At 41.8% G+C, this 27,080-nt stretch overlaps 1 protein-coding gene across 1 annotated transcript in view; it reads left to right on the forward strand.

Moving 5' to 3' along the window:
* Positions 1 to 27,080, forward strand: part of RGS6 (regulator of G protein signaling 6) — a 583,949-nt gene that overhangs the window by 323,387 nt on the left and 233,482 nt on the right.

Here is a 27,080-nt window from a genome sequence, read left to right on the forward strand (position 1 = left end):
GAATATGGTTATTTCTGTCATTATCTTAGTTTCTGGAGCCACTGATGGTTCAGTGACATACATATTCACATACTCACACACACTACATCTGAACATTTATCGGAAGGATCTGACTTAGCTTTCAGGAGTGCTCATTTCCCCCTAATTACTCTACACATGGTTTTTAGAGTATTTACATTTTATATATTGAAATTTGCTGACATTTAGGATTGTCAGGTAGTTACTCTAGTGTCCAGGACGTTGTAGCAGACACTCATTCAGAATAGCCGCTCCAGCTCCTGGCGAGCTCACCTTTTGGAATATGGCCCCGCCTTGGGTGGCCCTCTCTTGTTAACATAAGAATGACAAGCTGGTACCGAAAGGTGAGTTTTTTCCTAAGATATCATATTGGGAAGTTCCTGTTCTCCTCTTTGCCTCTTCTATGCTATTTTTTTTTTCTTTTAAATTCCATAGCAGTTTTTTAAAAGTCTCCCCGCACTGTTTGATAGGCAATGAACTTTCTCTCCTGGGCGGTTTCCACCTGAGGGAAATGGCATAGCACACCCATGATATTTCCCTGACTGCCTCCTACTCTGCATCACAAATCAGCGAGAAAGAGGCTGCATCTAGGCGCTGAATACCGGCTCTGTGGCATGTGACTTCTCAGTCACTCTTCTCCAAAATAGGATTTCATCCGCCGGTTACTGTAAGTTACTCGTGACTTCTAATAGACTTTGCAGCGGTGATTCATTTACCCTTGGCTCAGAGAGAGAAAGACTTCAGGTGAGGAAGGATGGTTGGGAGAGGGGCGATGGGTAGGCAGGACAGCTGTAGGAGAATCCTTCCCCGCAAGGTGATAACATCCTTCAGTGTTACACTTTATACCAGGAAAGATGCCACCTTACATGTTATCCTGGCTGAATCTTACAACAATTCTGTAGAGTAAACAGGCATTACTGAATACAGAGGGAGAAATGGAGGTTCAGAGAGGTTAAGCGACTTGCCCAGTGATATACAGCTGGTAATTAGACCTGATCTTCCTGCCAAAACATACTCCTTCAGGCTTCTCCACTTCAGTGGATGGTCCTGCAAAGCTCATATTAAACACTTTGGTGTGATTCTACCTCTCCTGTATTTCTCTTGCATCCTTCTTTTAGTCTAGCAGTGAATTCCTGCTGGCTTCACTTTTCTTTTTGTTTTCTTTTTTACTGGTTTATAACATCGTATAAGTTTGATGTGTACAAGACTATATTTTGACTTCTGTATACACTACATCATACTCACCACCAAAAGTCTACTTTCTATCCACCGCCATACTGTTGACCCCCTTCCCCATTTTGCCCTTCCCCCACCCCTTTCCCCTCTGGTAACCACTACTCTGTTAAAATACACCCAGAATCTATCACCTCTTTCACTCCCACCCTGTTTCCAGCCAGCATCATCTCTCTGCTGGACCATTGTGATAGCCTTGTCCCTCGTCTCCCTGCTTCTGCCTTTGTTCCCCTAAAGTCAATTTCCAGCACACAGGCAGATAAGTCAGATCAGACTCTTGACTGGAAATCCCATTTCATTCCAAATAAAAGCAGAAGTCTATACAGGGGCTACAACCTGCCTCCTACCCCCATTATCCCTCTGCCCATCATTGCCCATGCTTGCTCACTCTACTTCAGTCACACTGGTTTCCATGCTGTCTCTTGAATAATCAGGGCCTTTGCACTTGCTCTTCCCTCTGCCTGGAACACTCTTGTCCCAGGGAACTGCATGATTTACTGTCTAACCTTCTTTGTGTCTTTGCTGGAACGATGCCTTTTTAATGATGATCCTGTGTAAAAACCTTTCCCACTCCCTCCCCCCACACCCAGAATTCCTCTTTCCTCCACAGCACTTTATTTTTCCCCATAGTACTATTCATAATCTGGCACATTGCATATTTTACTCATGTATTTGTTTATTGTCTGTCTCCTGCTAGAATGTAAGCTCCATGAGGACATGACTTCTATCTGTCTTATTCAGTGCTGGGTTCCTAGTACCTCTCACAATGCCTGGCACATAGTACATGCTCAATAAACTTGAATGGTAAATGAATGGATTATTCAATCTTAGGACTTTAAATCCAAGCATCTCTGCTCTTTCCAGATGCTCACTGTTCTTTTTTTTTTTTCAGTGTTATCATACATTTATTTTTTTACATTACAGTTTCCTGACTGTACCATAATTGCACCAAGTTCCTGTGTCATTCATACTGAAGGTGTTATTGTTACAATACCCATCAGATATAACGACTGTCTCATTACTGACTCTTTCTCAGCAGAACTTTCCTTATCCCATATACCATATGTTATCTTGTATGGGGGTCTTTCTTGTAGGCCAAGTCAGAGTGGTCTCTGAGTCCCACTGGGTTTGAGGGCAGAACCAAATGTTGCTTTTCAAAGTGCAGCTCAACATGGAGACTGGCGTCCAAATGTGGGGCACAGCTTCTTTATTAACCAGGGCCCAGTGGCTTCCCATAGGCAGTATGTGCTGTCTCTGGAAAATGTTCCTGTCCCCTTTGCCTACCTGTTGTACTACCTGATATAGCTCCCCCCTTTTTTTTTTTTAATTAATCAGTCATCAATTTTATACACATCAGTGTATACATGTCAATCCCAATTGCCCAATTCAGCACACCACCATCCCCACCCCACCATGGTTTTCCCCCCTTGGTGTCCATACGTTTGTTCTCTACGTCTGTGTCTCAACTTCTGCCCTGCAAACCGGTTCATCTGTACCATTTTTCTAGGTTCCACATACATGCATTAATATACAATATTTGTTTTTCTCTTTCTGACTTACTTCACTCTGTATGACAGCCTCTAGATCCATCCACGTCCCAACAAATGACTCAATTTCGTTCCTTTTTATGGCTGAGTAATATTCCATTGTATATATGTACCACATCTTCTTTATCCATTCGTCTGTCGATGGGCATTTAGGTTGCTTCCATGACCTGGCTATTGTAAATAGTGCTGCAATGAACATTCGGGTGCATGTGTCTTTTTGAATTACGGTTTTCTCTGGGTATATGCCCAGTGGTGGGATTGCTGGATCATATGGTAATTCTATTTTTAGTTTTTTAAGGAACCTCCATACTGTTCTCCATAGTGGCTGTATCAATTTACATTCCCACCAACAGTGCAAGAGGGTTCCCTTTTCTCCACACCCTCTCCAGCATTTGTTGTTTGTAGATTTTTTGATGATGCCCATTCTAACTGGTGTGAGGTGATACCTTATTGTAGTTTTGATTTGCATTTCTCTAATAATTAGTGATGTTGAGCATCTTTTCATGTGCTTCTTGGCCATCTGTATGTCTTCTTTGGAGAAATGTCTATTTAGGTCTTCTGCCCATTTTTGGATTGGGTTGTTTGTTTCTTTAATATTGAGCTGAATGGATAATCACTATTCTGCTGGTTAATTTTTATATGATCATTTTGATAGAAAACAGCTCATTTCAGGAAATAGCTGAAGAATGCATTTACAGGGGAGGAAATTGGCCCCTGATTTCTGACATCCATTTGGACTTTGATATTCTGTGACTACAAAGGCTGATTTCATGATGCAAAATTGTTTCTGTGTCCCAGAGACACAGATATAGGTTTTCCAGATATGGGGTGTCCTTGGGCTGTGGATGTCATCTCTCTGGTCATCAACCTCCTGTCTATAAATTATGCAAGTTAGTAGACAATCATTACCCTTCCTTCCACATCAAAAATGTTATATCATTTGGCCCACTGAGGTTAAATACCTCTTCTTAAATACAAGAACCTACTGCTTAGTTTGTATTCCCTTCTTCTGAATGTGTATCAAAGACTCAAGCTCTCTGAAAACCAGAACTAACTTTTTCTTTACTTGGTTTATTTCCTCACGGTCCAAGATGTGATGTTCTGTACTCAGTTGCATGTCAGTATGCTTTGTTGACACAACTAAAGACAAAATCACACTGAGTGCTGAGCTCTCCCTTAGTTTGAAGTTCATTGTTAGATAAATTAGTTCTAAGAGAATAGCTGCTATTGCCAACATCAGAGGCCACTACAATTCTGTGCACATACGGCTGCATCCACAATCACCCTAATCAATGGACACTTCTGTTTGGTAAAGTTAACTTCACACAGAGATCAATTAAGACAGGCTATCAAGAAATATTAGAACTACATTGGAGATCTTCATGCTGGAAATCTTAGGATTCTGTGGATTCGTGTGAGCTTCCAAGTTCAAACTCTATCTTGAATGAAGGGATAAATGTTAAGATACCAGCTTGGCTTGATCAACATTAACAAGCTATTGCTTATTGCATAAGATTGGAGCTAAGTGTATATGGGAAAGGAAATACCCTTCCGTGTCCTAAATCCACAGCCTCGAAGACGTAAATGTATTCGAGATATTGAAAAACGTTTTAAATCTAGATGGACTTCTAATGAGTGTGATCCTGTCCTTAAGATTTTTTTTTCATATAAATTTATTTATTTATTTTTGGCTATGTTGAGTCTTCATTGCTGCATGCGGGCTTTCTCTAGTTGCTGCAAGTGGGGGCTACTCTTCGTTGCAGTGCGTGTGCTTCTCATTGCAGTGGCTTCTCTTGTTGTGGAGCACAGGCTCTAGGCGTGCAGGCTTCAGTAGTTGTGGCACGTGGGCTCAGTAGTTGTGGCTCACAGGCTATAGAGCGCAGGCTCAGTAGCTGTGGCCCACGGGCTTAGTTGCTTCGCGGCATGTGGGATCTGCCCGGACCAGGGCTTGAACCCATGTCCCCTGCATTGGCAGCGGATTCTTAACCACTGTGCCACCAGGGAAGTCCCAAGATTTTTAATAAGAAACTCAGTACAGATGTGTTTTAATGTCACAATCACCACATTTTAGTAAGAATTGGTTTTCCCTTTTCGTATGAGATTTTGAATAATGTATGTTTTAATATATGATTTTATGGGTGATATAAAATAGGACAGAATATTTTCTCCCTCCAGAGCAGCACTTCCTTAACTTTATAGAGAAAATACATATTAAAAAGAGCTCATGCTCGAGCACTCTTTCTTTCTCTCGCTCCCTCTTTTCTTCCCTCCCCGACTCCACACACATACACATTGTATCTCGATGAAGTGCCGTGCACCTTTAATTTAATGCATCAAATAGGGACTGAGTCCCTACTGTGTGTAAACTATGCTGTAGTGATATTAGAGGATAGAAAAAGGTAAAAGGGTGTATACGTCTTGCCCTCAGGAAGTTTACACTTTGGAGGGAGAAGAAAACAAAAAGCCAGAATTCGCTGCACATGCCAAAAAAAGTTGCAAGTGAAATGCTATGCAGGGAAAACCATTCGGCAGAAATCTGGAGAGATTTCCTGGAGGAGGGGCTAGAAGAGGAGACCGAGGCGACTGGGGACAATTTAGATCAGGTTTCCCTCTGCCACATTCTCCTTTTTGCCTTCAAAATGCTCTAGTTTGCAAGATGTCAGCTCCTGTGCAACTTTTCTGGGACTCAGCCGTCATCTTAAACGAGGTTCACGCTCACGGTGTTGGTCCGTGCAAAAGAATGACTGGGTGACGGCCAGAACAAATGGACTCCTCCAAGGCAGGGAGACACATAAAGAGAAAGGACATGAAATGGCATGATCCCAGGAACTGCCATGGGGAAAGGGTGGGAGAGAGGAGAGTGGGCAAAGACTATGATGTGTTGTCCACTGTCAACTGTCCAGCCTTTCAGATGTCACCCGAGGACACGGCCACAATCAGCATGCAACCTGACAGCGCACAATGAGTACACATTTTGGCTTGGTTGGTGGTAATAGTTGAGACTCAGACAAAAGCAGTTTCAGTTGCAGAGCTGGTGCCAGGCTTTCAGAGAAAGAGAATAAATTAGGCTGCTGTGACAAGCTGTCCCATTGCAGCAACAATAGTTTGGACTTGCAATGCTGCCTGTCAACCAGGCCTCAAAATACATCTTCATTTGGTTTTGGGCAGTTGGCGAGGATGAGTCATTAAAGAACTCTATAATACATCAAAGGCCATGAATTCTCCCTTTCATGCAGTCACACCTTACCCCAGCCCTCATTCTGCCAAAATAAACTCTTTAGTACACCAAAAGTTAGGTAGAATCCCTTTCCTTTATTTATGTGCTGGTGCCTATTTCTTTGAGAACTGTGAAAAAAATTCAGCCATTCTCTTTAGGACTGCATTTCAGTTCTGCAAGCATTCACGGGCCACCTACTGTTTCCAAGCGTTATGCTGGTTGATGGATGAAAAAGTTGTCGTTGGAAAGCCCAGGCCTATCAATCAGGTTGTTAACGGTGCAAGAGAAGTAGCACCAACAACGTGTTGGGAGGTCAGGGGAAGGAGAGGTTGTGTCTCTGAGAGAGTGAGAAACTGTTGAATCCATGCCCCCTTGTTTCCATTGTTGGTCTGACCAGGTTCACACCTGGTCAAGAATCAAAAGGAGCTGGTTGGAGAATGGAACATTTTAATGTGTAACAATTTGTGTGGAGTCATTCCAACTTTGTATTGGTTTCCTATGGCTGCTATAACGAATTATCACAAAAGTAGTGGCTTAAAACAACACAAATTATTATCTTACAGTTCTGGAGGTCAGAAGTCTGGCATGGGTCTCACTGAGTTAAGATCAAGGTGTTGACAGGGTATGTTCCTTCTGGAGGCTCTAGGGGGAATTTTGCCTTTTCCGGCTTTGAGAGGCTGCCCACATTTCTTGGCTTGTGGTCCTCTTCCCTCTTCAAACCCAGCAACAGTGAGTCGAGTCCTTCTCACACAGCGTCACTCACCTTTTTTTGCCTCCTTCTACTTTTAAGGATTCTTGTGATTACCTTGGGCTCACCTGGATAATGCAGGATAATCTTCCTACCTTAAGGACAGCTGATAGGCAACCTTAATTCCATCTAGAGCCTTAATTCCCTTTTGCCATGTGACCTAACATATTCACAGGTTCTAGGGCTTAGGATATGGACATATTTGATGGGTGGGGGGGTGAGCATTATTCTGCCTACCACAGACTCTCATCCATCCTCCAAAACCACAGATTGCGATCAGTAGGGTAAGGGCTAAGGATATGCACTTTGGGCCCAGGTGAGAGGAGGGTTACGTGGCCTTTGCCAAGAGTGACCTCATCTCACCTTACCCAGTGCAACTGGGGCTACGGATTCAAAGGGAAAGGAAGGGGCACCATGTTATATGGGAATAGCACTTGCCTGGTAATCAAAAGACTTAGATTTTGGTTTCTCTTCTGTAAACAAACTGCCAGCTGACTGTGGGCAAGTCATCAGACCTCTCTGGATTTCCACTTCGTCCTCTATAAAACGAAGGTGGTGAATTAGATGTTCTCAAATCCCCTTTCAGTTTCTAGCTCTCCATGGTTCTTTACTAACAAATGTACAAAAACAGAGAAAGGCTGGCCTGTTGAAAATGTCCTGCCATCGCTACAGCATCAAAGTGCTAGAATAGTGTACAAAATGTTGTCTATCTACAACTCAGACTCTGTACCCCTTTTACCCCATCCTGGGCCAGCCCCATCATCTTGCCCCTGATGAATATAATGCACAGTGTCCGCCCCCAGTCTTTTTTTCCTAAACTGGAAATTATGCCAAAAGAGTCATGCCAGTGAATGAGGTGAATTAGAGAGAAAACTGGCTCTGCAGTTGAAACACGGCTTTAAGGAAATCGACTTGGAGATGCATGAGGTCACATGTAATTGAAAGTGAGGATTCTAGAGTGACTTGAGAAGGTTGGTTCTGCTTTTTGAAGCTTGCATTATGGGCAAGAAACCCAAGCCTAAGAAGAAATACTACGTACGTATGTGGGTCATTAGACAACTTCCTCCTTCGTTACCTTTTTTCCTTTAATCAAAGAACTATGCATATGCAAGTAACCGAATCACCTCTTCTCTCCTTTTTTCCCTTTAATCACAACTGAAAGGAAAGTTTCCAGCTAGGCATTAAATTGGGTCAACAGCTAACACAGCAGGAGTATAGGTGGCAGGGAAGCAAGTGGTATATACACAGGAGATAAATGGCACTGTGCAGCCGGCGTGGATAGCTGTGGAATAGTGCAGGGGCCCCATTAAGATTTAAAGTAATAAAAGATGAGAGGAAATATGGTTACCAGCTGCTGATAAACATCCCTGCCTTACGAAGGTGTTAGTTTCACTTACTGGCTTCTGATGCCTCAAGTATAATCTCTCGTGGTGACCTTTATCCCCCAGAGCGGGCCTAAAGGACACCTAGGAAATGTCACCTTTGTAGTTGCTCGAAGAGTAACTTTGGGTGGCTGCAGGGAGACCTGAATACATTAAGTATGGCAGGTACATGGAATTGCATCCATTTACAAAACCATCGATTCAGCTTAAGAAGAAGTGTAAAAAAGACGTCTTTGACCCTGGTATGTGCGGATAGAAGGGGAATTTCATCCGGAGTGTATATGGAAACATGCCTAGTTGCAAAAGGGCACGTACTTTCCGCTCAAGTATGTAACGATTTGGAACCATTTATTGCTACTGAACAGCAATGTTTCCTCCCCATGAAACTGTGCTAATATTGGACGAGGACAGTTCACGCAATTGGGGGCAATGTCCAAATTATTCCTAGAGATCTGAGGGAGGGGGTCATTCCTTCCCATGTTACACCCAGTTAGGAGTGTCCCAGAGAGTCATTTACCCCCAGGCAAACCTTTAGTGGCAAAGACAGTGGATTAGGAGCAGTTCTAGCATCAATCCACATTGGGTGCAGAAACATCCTTCCCCTCTGATCTAAGAAGTAGAATCATGCTCTACTTGATTGAGTCTGTCAGATTAGTCTTGATCTATCTCATCACTCACCAGTGTGATTGTAACTCAGGTGCATGTTCGTGAGCTCTCAAACCAAGGCCCCATCAGTGTTGCATCTGGGGCTTGGGGGTTCTGCTTCCTGCCATCAGGTGACCGCACGATTAAGGCAGCTCAATCCTCACCACTGGCACCACCCTAGACCTTCTATTGCCTCCAAGAGTGAAACCAAAGGCCACAGGAATTTGTTCTCATCAGGCCCAAGGCTCACACAGCAGACAGAATAATGGCCCTCATTGATGTCCACGTCTGAATGCCCAGAGCCTCTGAATATATTACCTTATATGGCAAAAGGGACTTTGCACATGTAAGTAAGTTCAGGATCTTTAGGTAGGGAGATTACCCCAGATTATCCACATAGGCCGAATATAGTCAATAAGAGGATGACAGAAGGTTGAGTCAGAGAAGGTGTTGTAGTGATGAAAGCAGAGGTCAGAGTGGTGCTACTGCTGGCTTTGAAGAAGGAAGGGGCCACAAGCCAGAGAATGCAGGCAGCCTCCAAGAGCTAAAAAAAAGCAAGGAAATGAATTTTAGTCTAGAACCTCCAGGACGGACACAGCCCTGCCACCCATTTTAGACCTCTGACATCCAGAACTGTAAGAGAATTAATTTGTGTTACTTTATGCATCTAAGCCCCTTTACTTTAAGCCCCTAAGTTTGTAATGATTCGCTAAAGCAACAGTAGGAAACAAATGCAGCTTACCTGGTTCCCTGCCATCATGATTAACCACTTTCTGGGTTAATCAACAAGAAACACAACTGTTTCCTTTAACAGAAAATTTATTCTCACCCACCAGAGTGAAAGTTTGCCACCCTGGTTCCAGCAAATGCCAAAAGCACTGTAGCATCAACTGTGGGCAGGTCAGCAATTAACAAAACGTTTGTTTGTCTTGTGTGATGATTATAGTTAGATATAGTGGGATTACTACTTCTACTGTTCTGATTTTCTAAACATTTCTTTAATGAGCATGTATTAATTTTGCAATTAAATGATATAATAAATAAAAATTTTAAGGGAAAGGAGAAATTTTTCATTTCTGTAGTGCCCTAACCTGTGTTACCTAATCATTAATGAGAACATGAGTGTTGTTTGCCCAAAGAGAAGGTAGAAGAAGAGCAGCCCTATGAGTGAAAGCAGTTACCATGTATACCAAGAGCAATGCATAAGAGTGAGTCTTGCCTGTAGATGTCTACATCGTCATGAGCTTAATAAGGGCACTGTAGTAAGCAGAATTCTGAGAGAGCCTCCGAGGGTGTACCAGCTTTGCATTTTCTCTGGATCTATGAGTATAATAAATTTTACTTCTGTGATCAGATATGTTAGGTGACACAGACTTTATGGCAGGGGGATTATTTGGCTGGGCTTGACCTAATCACGTGAACCCTTTAAAAGAAGAGAGTTTTCTCTGGCTAGTAGCAAAAAAGAAAATCAGCCTTGAAGTGACTTCTCTGGTGGTCCAGTGGCTAAGACTCCATGCTCCCTATGCAGGGGGCCCAGGTTCGATCCCTGATCAGGGAACTAGATCCCACATGCCACAACAAAGAGTTCGCATGCCGCAACAAAAATCCCGTGTGCTGCAACTAAGACCCGATGCAGCCAAATAAATAAATGAATGAATATTTTTAAAAAAATCAGGCTTGAGGCATGAGGAGGATTTTTCCTGGCATCGATGGATATATAGGGTATATTAGTAAAGCTGCTCTTTCACTTCTGCCCTCTAAATTTCACACGTGAAGGCCTCTTATGGCCCATTCTAGTCAGAAGCATATAAAGCAGGAAATTCTGGTAACTATAGTTGAGCCTACCCAAGTTGACACATTACAAAGCCACCAGAGTCTCTAAAGAGAAATTGTGTCTTGGGTCAGGGGAGATGGGAGCCATTAGCAGACTGAGATGAACAATCGATGGCCTGGAAACAGACCTATAAAGGGCCAGAGATATTCATTAGAAGGAATTGACTCATGCAGTTGTGGAGGCTGAGGTTCCAGGATGTGCAGGGTGAGTCAGCCAGCAGGAGGCCCAGGAGAGCCGATGTGTAGGTCCAGTCCAGTGCCCAGCAGCCTCAAGACCCAGGATGAGCCAGTGTTTCTGTTCAAGTCTGAAGGCAGGAAAAAAAAAATGTCCTATCTCATAGGGCAGCCCGGCAGGAGGAATTCCCTCTTAATCAAGGGATGGTTGGCCTTTTGCTCTATTCAGTCCTTCAACTGATTGGATGAGGTCCACCCACATTAGAGAAGGCAATCTGCTTTATTCAGTCTATCAATTTAAATGCTAAACTCAACTAAGAGCACCCTCACGGAAACACCCAGAAGAGTGTTTGACAAGCCATCTGAGTACCTTGTAGCCCAGTCAAGTTGACCCATAAAATTAACCATCACATCATGGTACAAAGAATGTGCGTGGTGGAGTAGTCTCAGGTTTGCCATTCTGACCAGCCTTTTGTAACCTCAGGCTCTTCACATGTGAAGTGGGAGTGATGTATTTATCTCCCAGAACAACTGCAATGACCAACTGCTAATGTAGTTACTCAACAAATGTAGTGAGCAGCAACTCTATACCAGGTGCTGTTCCCCACACTGCGGACACAGTTACGGAGACAGAGACCATGTCCTTGCTCTCACTGAGCTTACGGTGTAGTGAGAAGAGACAGATCAAAGCAAATCAATCAATAATTTATTACCTAATCGCTCAATGCCCAACGTAATAGAAGCTGTACATTCATTTGCATCCTGGGAAGTGTTTATGATTTCCCTTTTCTAAATGTTGAAATGGAGGTTACTTGCCCGAGATCTCTGCTACCAAGTGTCAGCTGAGGTCTTCTGACTTCATGTGCAGTACTCTTTATACAAAGGCCTCTTCCAACAGAAAATGTAAGCCAGCTGTTCTCACATCCTTACAAAACTTAAGTGGAGTACCTTATCTCATGTGGACAGATAGTTATGACTTTATACACTAAGAAAACCTACTTAGACAGATGTTTAGGCGATAACAAGAAGTGCAAACATGACACTAATCCTAATTTAACGGATTTGCTGAAAGTCATTGGTTGCTGTTAATACAGACATAGTTATTGGTGTATTAATGCAGAGAGTAAGGCATATGTAGCAAGCTAAAAAGTGAGAAGTAAAACCAGATTCTTGGGGCAGGAGTGACCACTGGGAACTAGACCCATTTATTTCATTAATTTAAATGATACTGAGTTTCTACTACTAGAGTGATAAAGGCAATAAAGAAAATAAAAGGAGGTGATGGGATCATGTGACTAGGGGAGGGGCCCTTTTTATACAGGTTGGTCAGGCAAGACCTCTGTGAGCAGGTGACTTTTTGAGACAGGCCTGAGGAGGCAAATATGTGAAAATCTGGAGGAAGCCCGTTGTAGGAGAGGGATTGCAAGTGCAAAGACCCTGAGGCAGAATGAGTGTGATGTGCTTGAGGTACAGAGTGAAGAGTGGCTGGAGGTTGCTGAGCAACCTGGTAACCCATGCATCTGGAAAGGTACAGAAGAGCCAGATCCTGCAGGGTGGTGTAGCCCACAATGAGGGATTTGAATTTTATACACAGTACAAGGGAAGCTATTGAAAGATTTTATGCAGAACTGAAATGATCCCATTTGTGTTTTAAAAAAATCACTGTAGCTGATATAAAGGTATCATCAGTTATAGGGCACTTCTAGACATTTAGCTCTTTTTAAAGCTTATTGTGTTCTGGATCATTCATGTATTCCAGACTTGAAATGGAAAAGATGAGGACAAAAATGAGAAACTTGTAGGACATCAGTATGGACTGCTAGGATCCTGGCTGTGGTGCAGACCTTTGAGTTGTGGCATCCACAAGACATGGGCGTGATGGCAGTATGGTCCTGTTTGTCACTTCTTTCCATCAAACATAGCTGACCTTCATATGACCCTGTCCACTGATTGGTGACTGGGTACCAGAAGATTAGCATCGATTGGTTTTCAGTTCACTGTGACAGATAGTCAATGTGTTACCCTCTTCAGGTAACAGGGTTCATTAAACCATTTGAAATGCCCAAATTGCCAGAAAGCCTCAATATGTGACTGTAACAGAGTTGGGATTTCCAAATCTGTAACTTGCCACTAGGAGAGGGGTTGGAAGACAGGATAGAACACAGAGGCAGTGATGGCCACCTGCTCTGCCCGTGCCTGTGTTTCCCCTGGTTTAAGACATGAGCCAAAATTTCTCTTTAGCTAGTAGGATAACATAAATATTATATATGTACAATTTTATAAGTCAAAAATTGTTCTTCAAAAGGTACTAGAAAACTCAATTCTTACTTTTAGGACTCTTCCATTATTCTGGTGTCTTGGCTTCTCAGGTAACACCATAATACTGAAATTCATTCCATGATACTATTGAGTGAAAGGGATCCACTGCTGGAAATCGACTTGATAGTTGACCTGGTAGGTTAAATACTAGGATAGGTTAGCTAGGGGGCTGCCCCCAGGGGTAATAAGCAGAAAAGAAGGTCATATTGGTCTGGTTGGGGTGGAAAAGGAATAACCCCAGTGGTCTTCCAGAGTCGCAAAGTCCAAGTGGAAAGATGAAACTGCAGGCTGGAGGGAGGTCAGAGTCATGATCTGGGGAGAGGATGCGTGTTGAGCAGAGGGGTAAGTCTTGTATGCAGTGGTGGCTGCAGTGAGGGTTGCTGAAGGAAATACAGAGAATGAAGTTAGGAGGGAGGCTTGGGGGAAAGAAGGTCAGGTACTTTAGAAGGCTGAGAGTTCTAGAAGCGTGGGCAAGAGTGCCTGGCAGAAGGACAGCACCTTGAAAGTGACACATCAGCTTGTTTTTGTCACGGATGGCTCACCCTGCCAGAAATGTCTTGCTAAGACAGTTTTTAAAGGGAGTTAGTTTCCCTGGCTTTGCTCTCTCTGGGTACCTGAACCTTGATTCTAAGATTTAGATGAGGTCCACTTGGCCTACATATTTATTAAATGCCAACGTCTAGGGGAGTCCTTGAAAAATGGTAATGCTGTGAAGATGGTGAAGGGCCCTGTTGAGCCACTAAACCCACATTTTGAAATGAGGATTATAACCAATGTATATACAATAAACTAGAAGGGATTATATAGTATTTTCTGATATAAGTCTTTAAATTCTCCATACCAGGGAATTTGTGTTAGTCCTTAATCAGCTGCTCTGGGAATCTGTCTAGTCCAGTGTGGATCTTCATTTCTCTATCTCGTCTACCGTCTGGTGATTGCTTTCTACCCACTTGGTCTGGAAAGTGATGGCTGATTCCAGGATCCTTAACCTGCATGCTCTCCCTCTCTATTTCCTTTGGCTCCCATGTTCTCCCTGTGGGATTTTCTCTTTTTCTGTAGTGTTGAAAGCTTGTTGTCAGGATGAGCCCTCTATTACTTAGAATCCAATCTTTTGATGAATTGCCCATTTCACAGAAGCACGGATGCCATGCTACTTCCTGGCAATACAGCTAAAGTTTCAGTCTCCACCCCTACTCTTAGCAAAAGTTCCTTAGGACATTATTGTTTAATCACTCAGTGCCCAATATCATAGAAGTTAGACATTCATCCCAGGATCTTTGCATCCTGGGAAATAGTTACCACAACTGCTAGATCAAAAGTCACTTGCCCAGGACCTCTCTGCTACCAAGTGTCAAAAGAGAGACTCAGCCCAGGTCATCTGATTCCACGTCCAACACTCTTTATGCAGCCAAAGCCCTCTTCCGACAGGAAATATAAGCCTGCAGTTCTCACATTCTTATAAAACCTAAGCAGCATATTATCTCATGTGGACAGATGGTTATGACTTTATACACTAAGAAAACCTATTTAGGCAGATGTTTCGTTGACTCCAAGAAGTGTAAACATGACCCTAATTAATCGATTTGCTGAAAGTTATTGGTTGCTCCTTGTCAGAACTCTGGTTTTTCCTGTCATTCCTCAGATTGGATACAAAGAGAAAAATCAAGCATGAAGAAAATTGGCATTTAAAATGTGTTTATTCTTCACCATCAAACCAAATAGAACTTTTCATTCAAAAAGGAACGAAGAGTTCATTGTACTATGGAAAATCACACATGAGAAAGAGGGGATAGAGAAATCCGAGGAGGCTCAATCTCTCTTAAAACAAAACGAGGAAATAGTAGAAGTCTCCTTGCAAAGAATTCTGCAGGTGCATAAAGGCTAAGATTGGACTGATCCCCGAGTTTGAGAGTGACACCCAATCTGTGCACCGTTTGGGTTCATTCTCAAGAAGGTGACATCATCCCCACATCCCCCGCCTGGTCCACCAGCGATGCAGGCCACCAACAGGCCATCAGCGATGCAGGCCATTCTTGTTTTGCCCTCCCCATTCCTAAGTGACTCCCTAATGCCTTCATTAGCTTCGCTCCTAGCAAGTGGCAAGTTTTACTTTAGACCGTCAGCAGGCCCTCTGACCCTCAGCTCCATCCCTTTCTCCAACTTCAGCAGAAGGTATTTGCAAGTCCCTTTGAACTGATCCTTGCTGAGTAAACCCCTTTGTGAGTCTCAGACTTTTACAAGTTCTTGGACCTCACAGAACCCCCTCTTTGAGGGTTGACTTGCTGATACATCAGTGTTGCTTCTGTCACCAGAGAAGCAGGTGGAAGGCTAGGCTTGCAGTGGGAGAATGTGTGTTAATTAGAAATTGGTCCTCATAGAAGGTCGTAAGGGAGACGTTCAATTTGCACCTATCTTAGCGGATGCTCACATGAGTTAATTAAAAGCCACTGCTCCCACCAGTGAAACCTTCAAGCCTGGGCTGAATTCTCTGCAGCTGCCAAACGTGTACAAAGGGGAGAACAGTTTGAATCTGGGTTCTTTCCAAGGCAGAAGGTTCTTTCAATCTGTGGATTCCAGGGAGCCGGCATCTCAGAGTAGAAGATAAGGAGGAGCAGTTGGGGTGACTTTTCCTCTGTGTCTATTCTCCCCAGATGACCACCGTGCCTCTCCGCTCTCCCTGTCTCCTCCTCTGCCTGTGCTGTGCTCTCCCCCTCCCCGTCTGACCTGGCCAGGCTGTGGCCAGCTCTTTCTCTGTGATCTCCCAGGCACCAATTCTTCAACTCCTCCTTCCCTACATTGTTACATTCAAGCCCTTAGCATGGCATTCCTCCGAGACCTCCCGTGTCCATCTCCTCCCCCACGTCCTTCCACGAGCTTAGGAGGCCAGCCACAGTGGGCAGTGCTTGTCTCTTACGTACCCTCCTCCCAGGCCATTGTTCCAACCAAACTGCCCTTTCTCTCTTCCTCCCCTTAGGAAATTCTGTTAATTCTCCATATCTGTGTTCACATCCACTTCCTTCTGTCCCTGCTAAGAGCTCATTGTTCTTTTTGTCATGCTCCTAAAGTACTCCTCTTATACCAGCATTGTAGCACGCATTTGTCCTGTCTATATTACAGGCATTTGTGTGGCTTTTCTCCCCACTGAATTTAAAGTTTTCAAGGGTTTGGTCCTCATCTTATTCATCTCTGTAACCTCATAGTACCTAATAGAGCTCTTTGTACAAACCCAGTGTGGAAAAGTGTTTGTTGGATTGAGACCAGCAGGCCAACCTTTCTGATGAGCCAGAAAGATAGAGCAGATTAGCTTTTCTAAAGTTGTGAAGGGCAAGGCTGATGAAAAGCTTGTTCTCAGAAAGATTTTCTTTTGGGACCCTCATCACTTCACCATAGCAGGTTTGAAAACAAACTCAGGGCTGAGTACATTAGTACTGCCTATTGAGTGCACGTGTATACAGGGCCAAACGTCGACTACAATAGGAAGTCGCAAAAAGAAAGAGCAGATGCTTTTTGTACCTTAGGAGCTAATCATTTTCCAATGATTTTCATCTCAGGCCCCAAAGTACATTCTGTTGTTAACCCTGAAATAGTTGTACATGAATGTCCAGTTGAACACACACACATACACACACACAGGTGTGTGTATATGCGTGCATGTATATGTGTGTATATACATGTATGTATGTGTATATATGTGTATGTATATGTGTATGTGTATGTATGTGTGTATATTTGTGTGTATGTATATACATGTGTTATATGTACACATGTGTATTGTGTGTATATGTATGGGTACATGTGTGTATGTACACACATATGGTGTATATGTATGTGTGTATCTATATATCTGTGTATGTGTGTATGTGTGTATATTTACGTGTGTGTGCATATGTATATATTGTACATATGTGTATGTATGTATATTATATGTATGTGTATACATGTGTGTATTTGTGTGTGCACATGTATATGCATGCATGTATGTGTTATGTGTATTGTGTGTATGTGTATATATGTGTGTATATACATATATGTGTGTATATGTATCTGCGTATATTTGTATATATGTGTATATTTATGTGTGTATGTGTATACATGCATGTGTGTATGTTGTGCATATATGTATTATGTGTATACATATGTATGTGTGTATACGTGTGTATATATATGTATGTGGAGATGTGCATGTGTGTCTATATGAATGTGTGTGTGTGTGTATATATATATATATATATATATATATATATATATATATATATATATATATATATATATCCCAATCTGTTTTTAAAAAGCCAGTGTTAGGTAGCACATTCCAGAGGAACCCAAGGCTGAGAGACTCAAGCACAGAAACTCAATTGGACCCATTTCTGCAGAGCAGGATGATTCAGACCATCCTGAGCAAAAGAGGCTGTGGGTGGAGATCCTCACCCCAGGAGATGTGGAAACTGCTTTCTCCAGTTTATTGGTTTTCCCTGACAGCATGGAATCAAGTTAATCCCTGCCAGGGCTTCAAGCCTTATATTTAGTAAATTTGTATTCGAGTCACCAGCACAGATTTGACACCTCGGTGTGGTCAGCTCTGACTGCCATCTGCCCTGCTCTTGTCTCTTCCGGCACAGTGGCTGGAACCTGTGTCTCTATGTCACCACACTTACCTTTCCCTGACCACAGGCACAGAGGAGGAGTGACAGCCGCATCTCCCACTTCCAGGGAAAGCAGAGAAGTTGAGGCTCAGGCCAACAGGGTGAAGGCTGAGCCACGGCGAGGAGGACAGTGGAATTAAAATGGCCGAGGGGGGCCCCTACTCTTAGAATTATATCCCTATCAGCACACTGGAGGGGAAGGAATTGGTCCTGGTAATAAAATAAACCTTTCATTCCTGGTCCTATGTTCGGTTTACTGACATTTCCCCATCACACTGTTTTAACAGTGCCCTCTACAGGCTGTTTCCAAAACTACAGTGCTCTGCAGGCTTTACTTGCCTCCCTCCACTTGTCTAGGAATTCCTTCTGCAGCACGGGCTGAACCCAAAGCTTTCTTGATATAAGAAATATATTACTAACTTCAGGTTCTTAAGAGCATGAAAATGAACCATCCCGTCTAGCTGGAAGGAAGGAGGGACTCTCATCCTTGTAAGAGATTTCTTTGTAAAGGTCCACCAGGATTTCAAAATCTCACCTCCTCCTGAACAGGGGAGAGAGGCCCAGAGCGGTTCTGAAGATGTGACACAGGAACCTGGACACAGGTTGATGGATTGAGAGCATGGCTGCATTTTCTGAACACGTCACTTTGCTGACAGCTCTTAGTCTCCTGTGAAAGGCTCTTTCTTATCTTTGAAGCATACTGGTTTTTCTCTGGTGATGTTTTTATTGTGGTTATTTTGCATCTGTCAGAATTTCATCCCTTTTTAACTCATCCTTTGCAAAAAAAAAAAAAAATCACTCTGGGCTTGTTAGTTTCTTTACTCCCTCTTAAAGAAACTCTAAACAAAACCCTACATATAGTTACAGCAAAGAGGTGTTTTCTTACTAGATATTCCCATCAGAACACCCCCCCCATCCATCTATTTTAGTTCATTTTAAGCCACTATCATGTAACAAGTTCAAGAAAATTGTGTTTTCATCCCGAATTATTATTCACGATCCCTCTGCCTTTTGAAGATCACTGAGGCAGCGCAGAAAAGTAGTAAAGCAACAGATGAGGCCCATTTTCAAAAAACTGTGGAACTGGTACACAGCATTCCTCAAATTGTGATTGGGGTGAGACTTTGAAAGTGTCTCCTGATAGGTTAGAGTTTTGCTTCTCTTCTCTCTCTCTCTCCCCAAACCTTAAATAGAAACAGAATCGTATGTATTCTTATAATCAGTAGGCCTGATTTATCCTGCCAGAGAATACACTGCTCAGCCTTTCATGGGGGAAAATGAACTCCTGTCGGATCCCAGCATTACTTTTTAAGCAAATGTTGACCAAGTGACCCAAGTACTTATTCAATTCCAGCACTTGAGTTGTATATTCTGTACCCAGTAGTAGATTCATTTCATTATTTAGGAGTGTGGACCTAAAGAAAATGAATATCAGACATGGGCTAAGCCAAGGGTTGGTGAACTTTTTCTGTAAAGGGCCAGATAATAAATATTTTCAGCTTGTAGGCCATATGATCTCTTTGTTGCGACTACTCAACTTGGCTATTGTAGTGCAGAAGCAGCCACAAGTGGGCATGATTGTGTTCCAATAAACTTACAGAATTAGATGGCAGCCTGGATTTGGCCCACGAGCTCTTGTTTGCCGACCCCTGGGCTCAAGCTATGGGAGGGCCGCTACTGACAGACCCAGAGGCTGAGCTTTGTCTGATGGAACCCAACCAAGGGGGTGAGTGGGACCCAACATCCAACCCATGCTCTGCTTCTCCCCACCTCTGACAGCAAGGGGCTCTTGTTCTAATTTGCACAAAGGTGTCCTCTGCTCACAGGCTGTGTCCAACCAGAAGGAACATCCTTCCTAATGTATTAGTCAGGGCTCTCCAGAAAAACAGAACCAATATGATGTATATAAACAGAAAAGATTTATCGTAAGGAATTGGCTCACACAATGATAGAGGCTGCCTAGTCCCAAGAGCTGCAGGGTGAGTCAGCAAGCAGGAGACCCAGAAGAACTGATGGATCACTCCCATCCAAGTCCAAAGGCCTGAGAACCAGGAGAGCTTATGTTTCATTTCTAGTCTGAAGGCCACCAGGATCAAGACCTAGGAGGAGCCAATGTTTTGTTTTGAGTCTGGAGGCAGGAAAAATTCCCCCTATTCATAGGAGAGTCGGCCCTTTTGTTCTATTCAGGCCTTCAACTTATTGGAGGAGGCCCATCCACATTAGGGAGGGCAATCTGCTTTACTCAGTGTACTGACTCAAACGTTAATCTCATCCAGAAATACCCTCAAAGACACTCCCAGAATAATGTTTGACCAAATATGTGGGCACTTCATGGCTCACTTCAATTGACACATCAAATTAACCATCACACCTAATTTGCAAAAAGGTGCCAAATGTGGAACAGTAGTGCTGAGTACTTTGCTTTGTTTGCTGGGCTTTATTTTCAAAAGTGGGATCTCACTACCTCTGTTTTAGTATCCACATCACTCTTTAGAGACACAATTATTGTCCAAACAGTAAACAAGAGGGCGCCATCATCAGGACCATTGGACTGCAAGGATTGGAAACCCATTCAATCCCCCAAGTCAATGGAGGGTCTAAAAAGAATGGAGGGGACAGACAGTATAGCACAACAGGGTACGTAGCATAGGAGGTGGGAGCGGTTTCCTCTCACAGAACTACAAGTGGTCCTCCCATCCTTGCCTCTCTTTATTTTTTCATTCTCTCACCCACTTCTACTTACACAGGGTCTGCCCCAGCCCTGGCTCAATGGGTCCTTTCATTTCAGACATTTGCACTCTTACCTTCAGCCAGCCAACTGACCTATTGCTTGTTGTCCCAATGCTAGATTGAAGGGAGAGGGACCTGATTTTCCTGGATTAAGCTTAGGTCACCCTTGGATCTAATTAACTGTTACTGAAATTTCAGGATAAGGTCACATGATTCAAACATGGCTTCCTTGACCCACACCTAGGGACTGGGAGTAGGTGGTGGGAGCAATTTCAAAGGAGATGTAGACTGGGCAGGTACCCCAGGTAAGGGGAACGCTGAAGAAACTGAGTTCATTTGGTTAGGGATTCCTGTGGTCTGAATATTCGTGTCCTTCCAAAATTCATATGTTGAAACCTACCCCTCAGGGTCATGGTAACAGGAGGTGGTATTAGAGGCCTTTGGGAGATGATGCGGTCATGAGGGTGGAACCCTTGTGAATGAGACTTAAAAAGCTTGAGAAAGCCCCCTTGTCCCTTCTGCCATGTGAGGCCACAGCAAAAAGATAGCCATCAGTGAACAAGGAAGCGGGCTCTCACCAGACAGCAAATCTGCCGGCACCATGATCTTGGACTTCCCAGCCTCCAGAACAGTGAGAAGTAAATTTCTGTTGTTTATTAGCTACCCAGTTTAGGGTATTCTGTTATAGCAGCCCAAACAGGCTAAGACAGGGATCTTGTTACTGGTTATTGCCAAAACCAGAATCCCTTCCAAAAGTTTCTCCTTGTCCAAAAATTGTGATTTAGGCCACCAAGTTCTATCCTAGAATGGTAGAATATTAAAAGTAGGAGGAAACAAAGCATGCTTTTTCAAATTTTAACATCAGAATCCTTTTCTCAAATAAGATCTTAAATGAAACTCCAGTGTATGTAACTGAGAAAGGGGGAGGTGTCTGGTACAACTGGAAAAGGAAGATGAAGAGTGGTCTTCATTGTTCATTACCCTCCTTGGCCTCCTGCCTGGCCCAGAGGTGGCCACTGAAACTCCTCCAGGGAGCCAACTTGAAAGCCACTGCTATCACTCTGAAATGAAATAATTTGGGGTAATAATATCTTCTACCAGCTTTTGTGGATAGAAAACACCTTTTCCTTCCAAATTCCCCCACTCTAAACATTTTTTGTTGTAAATATATTTAGAATATTTTATAGAGATTAATATAGAATTGAAAGGCTGAATATAATGTTGGTATTGGACATTCTAATGGATCTAAGCAGCAGGGACGAGAGTAAGTAAAAATAAGTGCACGAAGGAAACTGCTATTAGTGTCTGTTTACATGTGAATGAAATAGCACATCAGCTGGGCATATAAACATCTAGATAGAAGTTTTTTCAGTTACTTGTTTAATGGAGGTATATTTACATAAAGTGAAATGCATAGCTTTTAAGAGCACAGTTTGATCTTGTGTTAACAAATGCATAAACTTGTGTAATCCACTACATTATCAAAATATACACTTTTGTTGGCCAGGATGTAGAGAGAAGGGAACTCTTGTACACTTTTGGTAGGAATGTAAACTGGTGCAGCCACTGTGGAAAAGAATGGTGGTTTCTCAAAAAAACTAAAGATAGAACTACCATATGATCCAGCAATTCCACTCCTGGGTATATATCCAAAAAAAAGCAAAACAAAAACAAAAACACTAATTCGAATAGATACATGCACCCCAATGTTCATAGCAGCATTATTTACAATAGCCAAGTTATGGAAGCAACCTAAGTGTCCATCAATAAATGGATGGATAAAGAAGATGTGGTGTATATACACAAAGGAATACTACTCATAAAAAAAGAAAGAGATTTTGCCATTTGCAGCAACAAATATTCTTTTGTGTCTGGCTTCTTTCACTTAACATAATATTTTTGAGATTCATCCATGTTCAGCATACATCAATACCTAGTTCCTTTTTATGTCTAAGGAGTGTTCCACTGTGTGAATGAAGTGTGGTTTATTCATTCTCTTGCTGATGAATGCCTGGAATGTTTCTAGTGTCTGGCTTTGAAAAAGCTGCTCTGAAAATTCTTGTTCAAGGCTTTTTGTGGACGTATGTCTTCATTTCTCTTGGATAAATACCTAGGAGTAGAACTGTTGCATCATAGGGGAGATGTATGTTTATCTTTTTTAAAAACTGTCAAAGAATTTTCTGAAATGATTCCCCATTTTACACACTCACTAGGAACATTTTTGCCAGTGCTTGATACTATCAGCCTTTTAATTTCTAGTGGGCATATTATAGTATCTCATTGAAGTTTTAATTTGTATTTCTCTGTAACTAATGATGTTGATTGCCTTTTCAAATACTTATTGGCCATTCATCTATCATTTGTGAAATCTCTTCACTCTACTTGTTCATTCTACTCTGGAGTGCATCCCCTATGGGGCCCTGCATGATGTGCTGTGTCCCCCTCCCCCAGGCTTTGAGTACATATGTCTAATACGCTGCCATCTAGCCCATCTGTCTGGTGAAGGGCATTGTGTGTTCTGCCACATCCTACTATTGAGGGCAGGGGATCCCTCTCTCACCAGCTGAGTGAATAGGAGATGATTAGAACAATTCCACGTTATACATAGAGCAATATCTTATTCTTTTTAACAGCTGCAAAAAGTTCTACAGTACAAATACAAACTTATTTATCTTGTTCACTATTGGTAGATATTTAGTTTCACTCTTTGGGCAATGCTTTAGTGAATTTTCTTTTTTTCTTTTTTTTTTAACGTCTTTATTGGAGTATAATTGCCTTACATTGTTGTGTTAGTTTCTGCTGTATAACAAAGTGGATCAGCTATACGTATACATATGTCCCCATATCCCCTCCCTCTTGCGTCTCCCTCTCACCCTCCATATCCCACCCCTCTAGGTGGTCACAAAGCACCGAGCTGATCTCCCTGTGCTATGCAGCTGCTTCCCACTAGCTATCTATTTTACATTTGGTAGTGTATATATGTCCATGCCACTCTCTCACTTCGTCCCAGCTTACACTTCCCCCTCCCCGTGTCCTCAAGTCCATTCTCTACGTCTACGTCTTTATTCCTGTACTGCCCCTAGGTTCGTCAGAACCATTTTTTTTTTTTTTTTTTTTTTAGATTCCATATATATGTGTTAGCATACAGTATTTGTTTTTCTCTTCCTGACTTACTTCACTCTGTGTGACAGACTCTAGATCCATCCACCTCACTACAAATAACTCAATTTCATTTCTTTTTATGGCTGAGTAATATTCCATTGTATATATGTGCCACATCTTCTTTATCCATTCATCTGTCGATGGACACTTAGGTTGCTTCCATGTCCTGGCTATTGTAAATAGAGCTGCAGTGAACATTGTGGTACATGACTCTTTTTGAATTATGGTTTTCTCAGGGTATATGCCCAGTAGTGGGTTTGCTGGGTTATATGGTAGTTCTATTTTTAGTTTTTTCAGGCACCTCCGTACTGTTCTGCATAGTGGTTGTATCAATTTACATTCCCACCAACAGTGCAAGAGTGTTCCCTTTTCTCCACACCCGCTCCAGCATCTATTGTTTGTAGATTTTTTGATGCTGGCCATTCTGACTGGTGTGAGGTGATACCTCATTGTAGTTTTGATTTGCATTTCTCTAATGATTAGTGATGTTGGGCATCCTTTCATGTGTTTGTTGGCAATCTGTATATCTGCTTTGGAGAAATGTCTATTTAGAGCTTCTGCCCATTTTTGGATTGGGTTGTTTATTTTTTTTGATATTGAGCTGCATGAGCTACTTGTAGATTTTGGAGATTAATGCTTTGTCAGTTGCTTCGTTTGCAAATATTTTTTCCCATTCTGAGGGTTGTCTTTTGGTCTTGTTTATGGTTTCCTTTGCTGTGCAAAAGCTTTTAAGTTTCATTAGGTCCCATTTGTTTATTTTTGTTTTTATTTCCATTTCTCTAGGAAGTGGGTCCAAAAGGATCTTGCTGTGATTTATGTCATAGAGTGTTCTGCCTATGTTTTCCTCTAAGAGTTACCAGAAAACTACTAGAGCTAATAAATGAATTTGGTAAAGTAGCAGGATACAAAATTAATGCACAGAAATCTCTTGCATTCCTATACACTAACGACGAAAACTCTGAGAGAGAAATTAAGGAAACACTGCCACTTACCATTGCAACAAAAAGAACAAAATACCTAGGGGTAAAACTACCTAAGGAGACAAAAGACCTGTATGCAGGAAACTATAAGACACTGATGAAAGAAATTAAAGATGATACAAAGAGATGGAGAGATATACCATGTTCTTGGATTGAAAGAATCAACATTGTGAAAATGACTCTACTACCCAAAGCAATCTACAGATTCAATGCAATTCCTATCAAATTACCAATGGCATTTTTTACAGAACTAGAACAAACAATCTTAAAATTTGTATGGAGACACAAAAGACCCTGAATAGCCAAAGCAGTCTTGAGGGGAAAAAGTGGAGTTGGAGGAATCAGACTCCCTGACTTCAGACTCTACTACAAAGCTACAGTCATCAAGACAATATGGTACTGGCACAAAAACAGAAATATAGATCAATGGAACAGGATAGAAAGCCCAGAGATAAACCCATGCACATATGGTCACCTTATCTTTGATAAAGGAGGCAAGCATATGCAATGGGGAAAAGATAGCCTCTTCAATAAGTGGTGCTGGGAAAACTGGACAGCTACACGTAAAAGAATGAAATTCGAACACTTCCTAACACCAAAAATAAACTCAAAATGGATTAAAGACCTAAATGTAAGCCCAGACACTTTAGTAAATTTTCTTAAGCAAATGTCATCTCACATCTGAAGGAGTGAATTCTTAGAAGCTGAAGTATGGGTCAAAGACTATGCACATTTAAAATTTGGAGACACATAGCCAACTTGCTCTCCATAAAACATATATACCAATTTAGACTGTCATAGGCCACTTCTGGGAACCTGTTCCCCACATCCTTGTCAACCAGGATGTCATCAAACTGTCTAATCTTGGCCAAGATGATAAGTGAAAAATGTCAAGTTGCTGTGCTTTTAGTTTATATTCTTCTTATTAGAAGTGAGTGTAAGGATCTTTTCATATACTTAAGGCTCATTTATATTTCTGGTCTTTTTCTTACTGACTGAGTAAGCTTTTTCTATATAAAGTAAATTAGCCCTTTTTTCTATAATATGGAGTTGGAAACTTGTCATTTATCATTTGACTTTGTAGATTTTGTTGTCCAGACCTTTATTTTATTTTATGTTGTTAAGTTTATTTTCTTGTATGGATTCTGTTTTTTGGATCACATGCAGTGAGGTCTTCTCCACTCTATTGTTGTATAAATAAATTCTCCTGATGTTTTTGTGTGGATTGTAATGGTTTAGTGATTACATTTAAATTTTTGATTCATCTATACTGATGTGAGGTATAAGATAAAGATCCACAACTTTTCTTCTTTCAGTTGAATACCAATTTGGGTGTAATTCATCTTTTCTTGAATAACATGCAATGTCCCCTTTATCAAATTCTAAGAGACTGGTCTGTGTTCTGTTCCATGGATCTATCTGTCTCTTCATCTAATAATATGAGTATATGTATATTAATACAATTAATGTCTGTTACTATCTGCATTTGTCTTCTTTTTCTTATTCATACTTATTTTGTTTCCCATATGAACTCTAAAATCATCTTGTCTACAAACTCCGTGGAAAAATTCTATTGCTATTTTTGTTGAGATTGTTTGAAACAGACATTCAATTAAGAACAATTAAATCTTTAAGATGTGGAGTTTCCCCCTCAAAAGATGTGATAGACATTTTATTTCTTTAAAGGTCTTTATGCCCCTGAACAGTGTTTTAAAGTTGAGTTTATGCAGATTTTACACATTTCTCATTACATTTATTCCTAGATATTTATAGTCTTTTCTTCCTTTGGGGTTTTTTAACTAGTTGTAATTTACAAATATTAAGTCTGCTGATTTCCAGATATGAACTTCCCCTAGATATCTAATTGAATTTTTTAATACTTATAATAGTTTCCCAGGTATACAGTCATATCCTCTCCAAATAATGATGATTTTACTTCCTCGCTCTCAGTTTTCATAGTCCTTATTTATTTCCCTTGTCTATTTGGGTTGGCCTTCAGAAAAACACTGAGTAAAGGAGAAAGGATACCTTTACCTTATTCTTGACTTCAGCTTCTATGGTTTCCCTACACCAAATGTCAACAGAGTAGCCACTATGTTCCAGGCACCAGGATAGAGCAAATCCAGCTGTCATTGAAGACTTAACCCAAACCCACCTTCTTCCAAAGCCCCTTTTTGATCATCTCAAGAAAAAGCTGTCTTTGTTCCCTCCAAGCTTCCTATTTTCCTCCCCTGTGTCCCTTCCTACTGTTTATCCTGTTTTAGAGTTATTCGTGCCCTTGTCTTTTATAGTCCCCTAAAGTTCTATAAGCTAGAAAAGGCAGGGTCTTTGACTAACCGCCTAGCTGTGCTCAGAATTCGGCCTTGCACATAGCAAATGCTCAACCCTGTGCTGCTTAATTAATTAATTAATATGAAGATCTGCTCAGATAAACTCTAAACATCTGCTC

Source organism: Balaenoptera musculus, chromosome 2, assembly GCF_009873245.2.
Source record: "Balaenoptera musculus isolate JJ_BM4_2016_0621 chromosome 2, mBalMus1.pri.v3, whole genome shotgun sequence".
Taxonomy (NCBI): Eukaryota; Metazoa; Chordata; class Mammalia; order Artiodactyla; family Balaenopteridae; genus Balaenoptera; species Balaenoptera musculus.